Source organism: Hermetia illucens, chromosome 1 (assembly GCF_905115235.1).
Source record: "Hermetia illucens chromosome 1, iHerIll2.2.curated.20191125, whole genome shotgun sequence".
Classification (NCBI taxonomy): domain Eukaryota; kingdom Metazoa; phylum Arthropoda; class Insecta; order Diptera; family Stratiomyidae; genus Hermetia; species Hermetia illucens.
Window position 1 is genome coordinate 146,078,680 of NC_051849.1, and position 11,422 is coordinate 146,090,101.

The 11,422-nt window shown below is 43.2% G+C and overlaps 1 protein-coding gene across 1 annotated transcript in view; it reads right to left on the reverse strand.

Annotated features, from left to right (window-relative positions):
- Positions 1-8,923, reverse strand: part of LOC119649400 (excitatory amino acid transporter) — a 94,302-nt gene extending 85,379 nt beyond the window's left edge. Inside the window, exon 1 of the mRNA XM_038051547.1 lies at positions 8,804-8,923. The gene's annotated coding sequence lies outside the window, so the exon portion shown is untranslated. The remainder of the gene's footprint in view (positions 1-8,803) is intronic.
- Between the last annotated feature and the right edge of the window lie 2,499 nt (positions 8,924-11,422).

The window sequence follows — 11,422 nt, forward strand, 5'->3', positions numbered from 1 at the left end:
GTTTTCTGAGAGACTTCTATTATATCTAGGATAAGAGGCATCACAATTGTGCAGCGCTACACACCAATGGAGAGAACATGGAGGAGAAGGAGTGATCTAAATGCGGAAATGGGTCTGACTACACCTCAGCCAGGCAAGTATTGGAAACGCATAGCCTCAGTGGTCGTAACTACAGTGGTGAAGGTTTGTAGGCGCAGCTTTTCCTGCCTCATCATCGACGGCATAATATTCGAGCATTCGAGGTAAGGCAGTTTCGTACATAGACTACTTCCCCATTGGCAGTAGATTTCGGATTAAGAGAGTGACGAATACCAAATGGCAGCACGCTCTCCGACTATCGGTACATTGATTTTATAATGTTCGTTTTTGCTGCGGCCGGGATTTCCTTCGCGACCATTTAACTATGGAAGGATTATGGAGGCGAAGCTGGTAGCCTACTGTAAAAAATCGCCTCCAGAACGGCGTACCTCTGACCTTCTTCAGCGTGTTCTAACGCAATTGGGAGAGACCGATACTCGCCATGCGAATATCCATCAGCTCAACCCCCAGGTAATCGTGACTAACTACTAAGGGCAGGTCAAGGCTATCTACGAAGATTACAAAATTACTGAGCGCAGCCTTCCACTCATCAAAGCGGAAACTGCGTCCCGCGGGAGTTTCGCTAAATTGAAGTGGCAGTGCAGTTCGTTAGCTGGAGAAAAAGTTTTGGCTCCCCGCCACTGACCAGCAGCTTACCTCGTACTCCGCCGACACTGACCACAACACGAAATAACAGCTACAAGTAGCGATCATTTATCATGCTTAAGCACATCTGCGTTAGGAGCATAATCAGGGAACCGCAAGTCAATTTGCGAAACAGTGAATTCGAAGTTTGACGATGATTTTTTAACGTGGTCTCAATTCTACAAATTCATTACTCAAATGGTGCATAGCCAGGTCATATTCAATTACCAGAAGCTTTAGTACCTAGAAAACAATCTGCAGTCAGAAGCTGAGCATCTCATGCGATATTTTAAAATCTTAGACGTTAATTATGAAGCCACCTGAACTTCGCTACAGGATCATTATAACAACATGCGCCTTCTAACAAGAACCTTCTATCTCACCCAAACTGTACAATTGAGGGCGCTCCTCATTCAAAAACGCCCCACGACACCGCAAAAAAGTGCCCACCTAGTCTGAAGAATATAGTATTAGTACTTGGGACCCTACTCTGGTGCACCTGCAAACTTGACAAAGCTGTGCGGAGCCTATGAGAGCAAGGACTCACTAATTAGTGGCAGTCTTCTCGTCCACATGCAGCTCGAAACGAGTCTGTTCCATTTCCCGAGATGAACATAGGATTAACAATGGAATGGGGTGCAGATATGGGTGCCGTTGCCAAGAAGTAATCACCCTGACAACGGCATTCCAATCATACCACGGTGAAATCTTGTTTGTCAGCTCCAGAACCAGAAACGAGTTGCGACACTGCAGTACCTTTGGCTAAAGCCACGTGCTTCACATCCACATGGACAAGTTGCCACCTGCCGGACGTTACTAGATTGAAGCTTTCAGGTGAACCTGATATTAGAGTTCTGTAGTTAGTACTGGTACGCCTCGGGAAAAGGCTAAATATCGGCGGAGTCGGTGCCAATAAGGTAGCTACCGCACACAAAATTAATCTGTCCATCTAGTCGTCCATCACGGGGTATAAAATGTCGATGGATGCTATTATGAAAAGAATCACGTCGCATCAGTTTCCCCTCTGACCCCATCCGTTGGTCGATAGTTGGAAATATTCGTATGGCGGATCCAAAATTTTACCAGCCGGTTCATATCGATCTCTTAATAGACACCCTGATCTACCTTGTTAAAATGCAGGACACTACGTACCCTTTATTGTAGGGACGGCCGAATTAGGAGATTCCTACAACATGGCGAATAAGAGGTTCACATCTTTGGAAAAGAAGCTAAACAAACCAAAATATACCCCGAGTGGGTAACATTCGAGAGGTTGACTATTATACCTTATACCCCACCGTCCTGAACGAACTAGTGCCACCACCAAACTGGGTATGGTTTTCGGCCCATCCTGCAAGATTACTTCAGGTACCTCCTTCAACGACATATTGGCCAAGGGGTTATCTATCTAATCCGGGCTATTTTTTGTTCGGCTCCAATTTCGGTTGCCTAGCTTTAAGTTTGACTTCAAGAAGAGGTACCGGCAAATTTGGTTCCACGAGGATGACCAAGTCTTTCAGAAACTTTTATGGAGGAACGTCCTGACTGAACACATTCGCGCATGTCAGTGGATGATCACCCGAATTTAATGTATTCTGCGTTTCAGTGTCATGGAGCAACTCTAGCACGATCACAAAGCAAAGTGTATGCTCAAATACGACTGCTTGACCTCTCGGGATGATTGGCGCGATTATCGTGATTGTGAGGACGTTCAAGTCTTTGCTCCAACACCTTCACCACTTATGGCTCGCTTTTAAGGAACAACTGAAGACTGACGTCAAATTTCCAAGGCATGTGCTCCCTAGCCAACAGCAGTCCTTCAAATTCATGCCTTTTCCAATCCATCCAAGAAGATTACGAGCTCCGTGGAGAGCACGTTGAAAATATTTGCGTTGTGGCAGGACGCAGGACTGCAAGTAATGTCGTTAGAGAAAGATCCAAGAAAAGTTCGAAAAATGTGCATAAATCTAGGTACTTCAGTAAAGGGACGCGCTGGGAACGGGTGAATTTGCGTTGCACCCTATCAAGGACAAAACAATCACAGTTACGGGAGATTGACCAGATCACGGAGCAGTATTCGAGAGTACTTCTCACGAGGGAGTTGAAGAGACTTAAGGGGATTTAAATAGAATCCAAATCAGAGGAAGAGTGAAGCCGGCAATTTTGCAAATCGATTGGTGACTTCTAGCCAGTGATCCCTGTGGGGTGCTCGAAGATGTGGAAATGGAACGGGGTACGTAGCCATCAAATAGGACTCGTTAGAATGAGTTGGAAAGAAGTGGGCATTGACAAGAGTATTGTGTAATTTACAGTTCCGAAGGCTTTTGAAAAATCTATGTAGATAGTAAGCACTTTCTGCTGAGAATTTAGACATTTGACCACAAAGTTGGAGAAGTCGAACAAATTATAGGTAGGGGACCTATGTTTAACAAAATCGTGTTCCCTTTTTGCTATCAGGTAGCAACCATTTGCTGACTTATCTTTCCAAGGTTTTTGAATAGGAGGGAAGAAGTAAAATCGAGCGGTAATTCTCAGCGAGAGTACGATCGTCATATTTTTTGGAGGTGGGGATAATGATAGCAAATTGGATCTCTTTGAGGCTCCTGTTGAAAACCATGGTTAGAAGAAGAGAAAGGGACTCACTTGTTTTAATCAGAAAGAGATTTATAAGACTGCCGTGACATTTGCGTCAGGATTGCCAATGAGGTACTCGACTAGGATAGGGGTTAGGCGGGAGATGCTAGGAGATATGGGGCAGGTTGCATGGAGTCGTTGGAAAGAAAAAGAGGTAGGGAATATAGACTGAAGAAAAGCAGCGGTTGAATTACTCACACAACACTGGATAGCTAGGGGACGCTCCTCCAATTTGACAATTGTGTGTGACCACTTAAAACGAGTGCCCTTGTTTGGTATTTTAACCATAATTCCCCTCTTCCGCTCTCTGCAAAGGGTAAGCTATTCTAAGGATTTGCGGACGAGTAGCTCTGTTGTAACTGCAGTTGCAGCTGTAGACAACTGTGCGGGGAAACCTTGATGGTTGCCCAGTGACTTTACTCCATTTAACTACATTGATAACCGAAATTATTTCGCTTCTGCTTGGAGGAAAAGTAAGTATCAGCATGTTAAGGTGGGTAACACTTTCATACACAAATTGAAGGGTTCTTTACACCTTTTCATACACATTTACACCTCGCCATCGTAGATAGGAAGTCAACCGTTAGCGTCCTTCACAAGACCATTGAAAAATTTGCAACCACATGCAAGCTCTTTCGTGATGCGTTATGCACTTCTGAAGCATCCTGCGCTTCCCGGAATAGTGCAATAATAAATTGCCCTTTTGACACGATGTACACTACACTGAACTTCTTGGGATTCTGCTTCGTACTGGAGTTTGAGCGGGGGACGCCCACCATCACTCGCAACGGTCAATAGAGCGTTCAATCCTCTTCGTTCATCATGTCGTTTCTGCGCTTCTGCAGTCAACCAGATCTTATGGCCGACGACCTGCGTAACAATCGATGAAAAGCAGGTTAGATAGATGCTCATCGATTTCACAGGTGGGTTACTCAGATCATCTGCCTCCGATCAGGAAGGCAGCTCTTCTACAATCGAACCCTGCGATAAGTGGTGGAAGCAACACGCAAGCAAACTTAGGAGATCATCAGATGGATCCCTTTTGGGGCCGATGTCAGCATCTGCCTTGTTACGCACTTCAAGGAGACAACTCTTAAATCTACTTCTGATCCCAAACTGGTCGATTTGATTGCTTGTGCAATGTCGGTCAGCTGAAACCCAACTGACTTTATGGTAGCTCTGTTCTCGAACAATGTGCTGCCAATGACGAGGGGGTGTAAGTTGAAAAATTTCACAAACCTGCCACCATTATGGTTACGGTTGCCAAGACCAAGTTTCCCCATCATATCCCTAAGCAGGAAGTTGTCCGAGCCTTGCTTGGCATTCAAGTCACCTATCATGGCCACAGTGTCACCTTCAGGAAGCCTCCCCTGAATTGTGAGCAATTGCTCGTAGAAAGCATCTTTCTCCACTACAAGTTTTCATTGATGCATAATACTATATAATTACGATGCTCCTTAAACTAGACTTGTCAAAAATCTACTTCCAGGTCCTTGCGGTAACCAATAAAAACAACCCGATAGTAGATTCGTACCTGCTGCCTTGGCTATCGTTGTCGACGAGCGTGCACACATTTCAGAAACCAATCATAGTCCGTTCTCGATAGCCAAACTTCATAGCCGTTAAGTCAGCCCCTATTCGAGCCGTTGTTGACATTTCAATAGCAATTAAATTTTAAATTCGATGGGGCACAAATTTCTATTCTTTTTAGGCGCCTCTTACGGTAAGCACGAAAGACTTTGATTGTTTTCTTAAGCCCCAACTGATTTATATTGTTATTCCTGCTGAACCAACACCAACAGCTGTACTACCAAACCCAATCTCCCCCTCAACGTGGTCACCGCTGGGAGTTCTTTCTTAATGAAAAGCTGCAGACGGAGAAGGATGAAGGCCAGTCTCTCGCGCCTAAAAACGGGACAAACTGTACCAACTGGTAGGGCAGGGCTCACAACCCTACACGGAGAACAACTTATTACGAAGCCACAACAGGAGCCTCGGACTGGAAGGATAATACAACGACGAACCCGGCAACGTGAGCGGAATTACGATTTGCGCATTTTCTCATGGAACATGCGCTCGCTGTACAGAGATGAAGCTGCTGAGGAGCTAGCCAATACCCTGTCCCAATAAAGGGTCGATGTAACAGCATTACAGGAGATGCGTTGGACAGGGACTAGTTTCCTGGAGAAGAGGCGCTACACCGTAAATTATAGTGGCCATCCAGTAAACCATGTGTTCGGAGTAGGTTTCTTACTTAGCGAAAAAGTGAAACCAGCTGTTATCCGCTTTGAAAACATAAGCGAACGGCTGTGCACTCTGCGCTTTCGAGGCAAATTTAGAAATATAAGCCTCATAGACGTTCACGCCCCTACAGAGGAGACTGCATAGTCGGAGAAGGATACCTTCTATGAGGCAGTTCAACGAACCCTCGAAGCCTGTCCCAAGTATGATATCAAAACTATACTCCAGGCAAATCAGCAATAGATCAGCTTTTCTCTCTGCGGCAAGCGATGAAAAAACTGCTGGAAAATGGACATCAGTTCCACCATCTCTTCATCGACTTTAAAACCGCCTATGATAGCATAGCCAGGGTAAAACTGTACAAGACCATGAAAGAATTCGTTATTCCTATGAAATTGATAAGACTGACTAAGCTGACCCTGACCAATGTGCGAGGCCAGATAAAAGCAGCAGGATTACTCTCAAGACCATTCGACATCAACAACAGTCTACGAGAACGGGATGCGCTATCATGCGTTCTCTTTAACCTGGCCCTTGAGAAAGTGATCCGTAATGCTGAGGTAAATGCAAGAGGTACGATTCTCTTGAAGACCACCCAACTACTGGCCTATGCTGACGATATCGACATTATGGGAAGAACGACCTCAGACGTTTAAACTGCCTTCATCCAGATCGAGCAGGCGGCGATCGGCGCGAGATCTTGGGCTGCACATCAATGAAGGCAAGACAAAGTATATGGTGGCAACGTAAGCACCAAAAACCAACCAACCAACAACATCAAACCGCACTGGTCAAACGGGAAGAATAAAGATAGGAGACTACAACTTTGAGACCGTTGGAAATTTCTCCTATCTAGGGTTGAAAATCACAACCGATAACAGCTATGCTGATGAAATACGCGCACGGTTGTTGTCAGCCAACAGAGCCTATTTCAGCTTACAAAAGCTGTTCCGCTCGAAACGTCTCACCATAGGGTCAAAACTTTTACTGTACAAGACAATGATCTTGCCAGTCCTCATGTATTCCTCAGAGACTTGGGTTCTTAGTAAAAAAAATTTGCGAAGTTTTGGCTGCGTTCGAGAGAAGAATCCTCTGAAGGATTTTTGGCCCTCTACATGAAGATGGACGATTCCGTAGCCTACATAACGACGAAATCTATTAGTGATACCATGACCGTCAAGCTGTGGATAAGATCCGGCTCAATAGGTTATGGTGGGCGGGTCACTCAATCCGTATGGATGAGGATGATCTAGCCCGGAAAGTCTATAAGGGCAATATCTATGGTAGAAAAAGAAGACGACACAGACCCTGCCTGAGATGGAACGATGGCATAGTCAGGACGCCAGACAGCTTTTAGGGATATCGAATTGGTGGACCTTGGCGCAAAACCGGGATGTCTGGAGTTCCTTACTAAGGCAGGCCTAGACCGGATACCGGTTGTTGCGCCGTTGATGATGATGATGATTAAGTTTAAAATGTGCAGATCGACGGCTCACAAATTTCTATTCCTTTTAGTCGCCTCTTACGATAAGCAGGGAAGACTTTGAGTATATTCTTAAGCCCCAACTGATTTGTATTGTTATTCCTATTTGATTTTCGGTGAGATTGTGATTTGGACGTTGTGAGATAAGTGATAAGCCAGCAGTAGCAGGACAGCGTAAAGATGAATACAGACATCTGCGACGAACTCGTTCTCGAAGTAGAGGTAGTAAAGTTAAGAAACTGATGCGATTGTACTGTATGGATATGATAAGTGAATGGAAAATCATCCAACTGCTCATTGACTTTTACACTGACTGATCATCTAGTCTTCAGATTTGGCTATATTATATCATAAATACCAAAAGACCGTATTTGTGTGAGAGATGTCCCTCTTCCTACTGGTGTCAGAAAAGACGAGATCTTGTAGAACGTAGAGGTAGACTTAGCATAGCATCATGACCGGTTAAGACTTGTAGTCATGGAGGATACCAAGAGTAACTGTTCAAGTTTAAATTGGACACCTCATCTGATTTTGCAAACCACGTACTCTTCCAATGCCCGAGATTTCTATAAGAAAGGAGAAACCTAGCGGAAAATCTAGATGAAATGCTATCATCAGAAAATTTGGTGCAGAGAATGATAGCACGCGTGGATCTGGAGGGTTCGTTGATGTTTACGAACTCTGCGTATGGAAGAAAAGACACCTAGCTAAAGTGAAGTAAACGCCGCCTTGTGATGTAATACCTAACGGTAGGAGTCGTGGGTGGTTTTGGTGGGTAAAAATCCAGATCACTGAGGTATTCAGGCAAATGCCTTTTGGAGATGTCCACCTCCTTAAATGAAAGGCGGATTGACAGGCAGTAAGAGATAGAATGAGCTCCCACTTTCCCGTTATTTATCTTGAGGTTTGTTTTTAAAACCTCTCTCAAAAATCGAGTTCTATGTATTTGATCTTCATAACCGCCCCATTGCACTTTGCTGAATTTGATCAGAGATGATAATAGTGAATTGGCAAAGAACTGATATAATTCATTGTGTTGAGTTAGCCGAACCTCTAATTTCTGTTATCCATAGACATTTCAGAGAATAGTATTGAGTTTACTGCTATGAATTTTGTCAGTTCGCCCATATCAATGCACTAAACTTCGTTATTGTATATTTCGAAACAGATGCTGGGGGTGATAATCGATGCATTTATCTCGATACCTCAGTAAAGTGCCGAGGATAGCATGCATAGGTTTGAGTCTATCTTTATTATGGGGGTAGATTAAACCGCTATCATTCAGACTCCAAGATCACTTCTTGCCATTCGTGTCCTTTTTATTCAACAAAGTGTTTTAGCACTGCGCGGTGTCGAATAAAAAGATGGTATTGAGAAATCTCGGTAAGGGTTGAAATATAAAGCCAAAAGTCATACGCACGGTTGGCGGTTTTTACACCAACTCAAACAATTCAAAAATAGATTAGAGAATTTCATTGTAAGTTTTTACGGTTTATTATTTTAGCAGTTTATCACCCCCTATTAGCGCTATCTCTGTTTGTTTGGCAAGAGTTTTCTTACTTGAATTGGATAGTTATGTTTCGGCGTAAACACCGTATTAATGATTATGACTTTTTGACTGTGATTCACACTTCTTTCACACTCCTTTCTAAATATTCTGCATAACACACACACACGGAATTGCATTCAACCGAATTTTTAAAATTATAAATGGCAGCTTACATTACGAACTCTTGAGGATATCAAAAACCACTTCACTTCTTCCTAACCGGGGCGCTGTACTATTTTGCATTACGAATCTCGCAATCTTATATTATCAAGATACATCCGATTAAGGTACAAACGGCACTGATTGTCATGTGTTCAAATATTGTTAGCAGCCGCCGTCCCCGACGATGCTAAATTGACACAGATTATCTCTTGCAGCGACGAATAAATAAAAATTAACTTAAATACTTACGACGACTTGGATTAGGAATAAAAATTGCAAGAAGTCGCTTTTGTTGATAAACAGAATTTATTCTGTTGTAAATTTTGGTAGCAACATCGTTCGGGGTTTATTGTTTGTTAATAAGAGGTACAGCGAGATTTGCTTTTGCCGTTGAAAGATAAATAGCGAATTCTAGATCCACACATAGATTGATATTGAAGTCAAGATTCATTTTCTGACTAATGGAATCCCTTATGAATGTGTACCTAAATAAGAGCAATATAATAAAAAGCGCTTGTGAGAGGGCATTTATTGGCAGGATAAACACCGTTGCCGGGTAATTCGTGTAGGAAATTTCCTTCACTGTTGATGTAATTGGATATAGTTTAATATCTTGTCCCACTCAAGTATTACTTTTAGTGCTAATTGAATAATATCTTGGTGATATCGACTTTGAAACTGGAAAGGTTTTCATCTTTATCGTTGGATTAGTGTCAGCCTGAGTATTGACGCATTGGATTTGGTGGTAAAGTCGAAACTGTGAACTCTCAGGATATCAATGAATGGCATCTACTTTGACTTTAAGGAAGCCACTTACAGATCGAAAGGTTGGTGAAAACACTTTTTCACAAATATAGATGTATCGGATATCAGATGGATGAACTCGATTTTTACTCAGGTTTTTAGTGCTGATAATAGCTGTCAGAAACTGCCCAATTCGAAAATTTGAGGAAAATCGCGAGTCCCAAGGAATCAAGGGAAGCGGTAAGGGAAATAAGATACAATACCTGTAGCTGAAAATATATGTGTATAAAACTATAAACACCCGAGACCACTCGAGACGCCAAATTTCTTTGATTTCCCGAACCAATATCTCATAGTTCACCTTCTTCTTCACGTATTTCCGTTCAATGTTGCTAAGCTTGGGGATAGCAACATCAATAATATATGCGGAGCGACCTGCCTTATCATTTACCAACATGTCAGAATTGTTGTGCGATATTTTAAAACTCACTAGTCCAAATATTAGGTTGCTGCAAATGAAATGACCGTTTTTGTACTAAAATTTGAAAGGACTGTAAAGCTTACAAAAATTTATTTATTTAATGAAGCGAGATTCAAGAGCATGTAGGCCAGTTTCGTAGAAGCCCAACTGTCAGGTGTTGATAAATTCGTCGAAGGCGACAGCCTCTTCGTTCCTAAATTTTTCTTTCGCCAAAAATGATCCAAATGCTTAAAAAAGTGGTAGTCGGTTGGCGAAAGGTCCGGTGAATATGGTGGATGAGGCAGAGTCTCATAGTGCAATTCGTTCATCTTTTGAACTGTTGTTCTGGAAACATGAGGTCATGCATTGTCGTGAAGGAGTATCACACCATCTCTGTTGACCAATCTCAATTTTTGGTGCATTTTCTCGAGTTGGGCACAGTATTTCTGTGCGTTTATATTTTCTCCAGGTGCCAAACACCACCAAACAGTCACCAATACTTTCTTCAGATGGAGGCTCGGTTTCGGCATATGCTTCGCCGGCTCATCAACATCTAACCATTGTGCTGATTGGCGACGATTGTCGTATAATATTCACCGTTTATCACATGTCACTATTCTGTGCAAAGAGGGATCGGTTCTGTTGCGGGTGAGTAGAGAATTGCAAATTTCCATTCGAAGCGTCATGTTTTGCTCCGTAAGGGCATGCGGAACCCATTTATCGAGCTCTTTCACCTTTCCAAGTTGTTGCAAGTGCCGGGAAACTGTCAAATAGTGTACGCCCAGTTTCTCTGCAATGTCCCTCACAGACTGACGTGTGTCGGATTCAACTAGCAAACGCAGCTCCTCGTTGTCAATCGATGGTCCTGGATGTCCACGTCGCCCCCGTTGAAGGTTTACGTCGGCTGATCGAAATTTTTCGAACCACCGCCGTGTGGTTCGTTGGTCGCCTCCGCTGCTTTATGACCGAGTTTGAACTCATACAGAAAAAGTATACGTTCTCATTCAGGCCATGCTTGTATGCAAGATTTTGGTGAATCACCTTACATGCTTGTTCGTATATTGCACCATTGCCATTACCGTACAATCAGAAATGAGATGGCCCAACGTTTCTAACGCTGAACTATATATTCTGCACTGGTCGTTCACCACCCGCTCTTTCATTATGACCTTACAAGCTCGAGTGCCTTCTTGAATGGCATAAGAGCTCCCCAGTATACATCCATCTGCTCGACAAATGCAAATCGGTAAGTGGCTGGCAGATTCACCTATTTATCGTGCATCGTCTTCGACTTCCATTCATTGATTCGCTCTTGGTCTTACTTCACCCCCATAGGTCCTTCCAGTAAAGTGGAGTTAGCCCACAGTCTTCCTTACAAACAGCCGCATGCAAGAGACTCGTCTGTCCTTTATTGTAAAAATGAGCG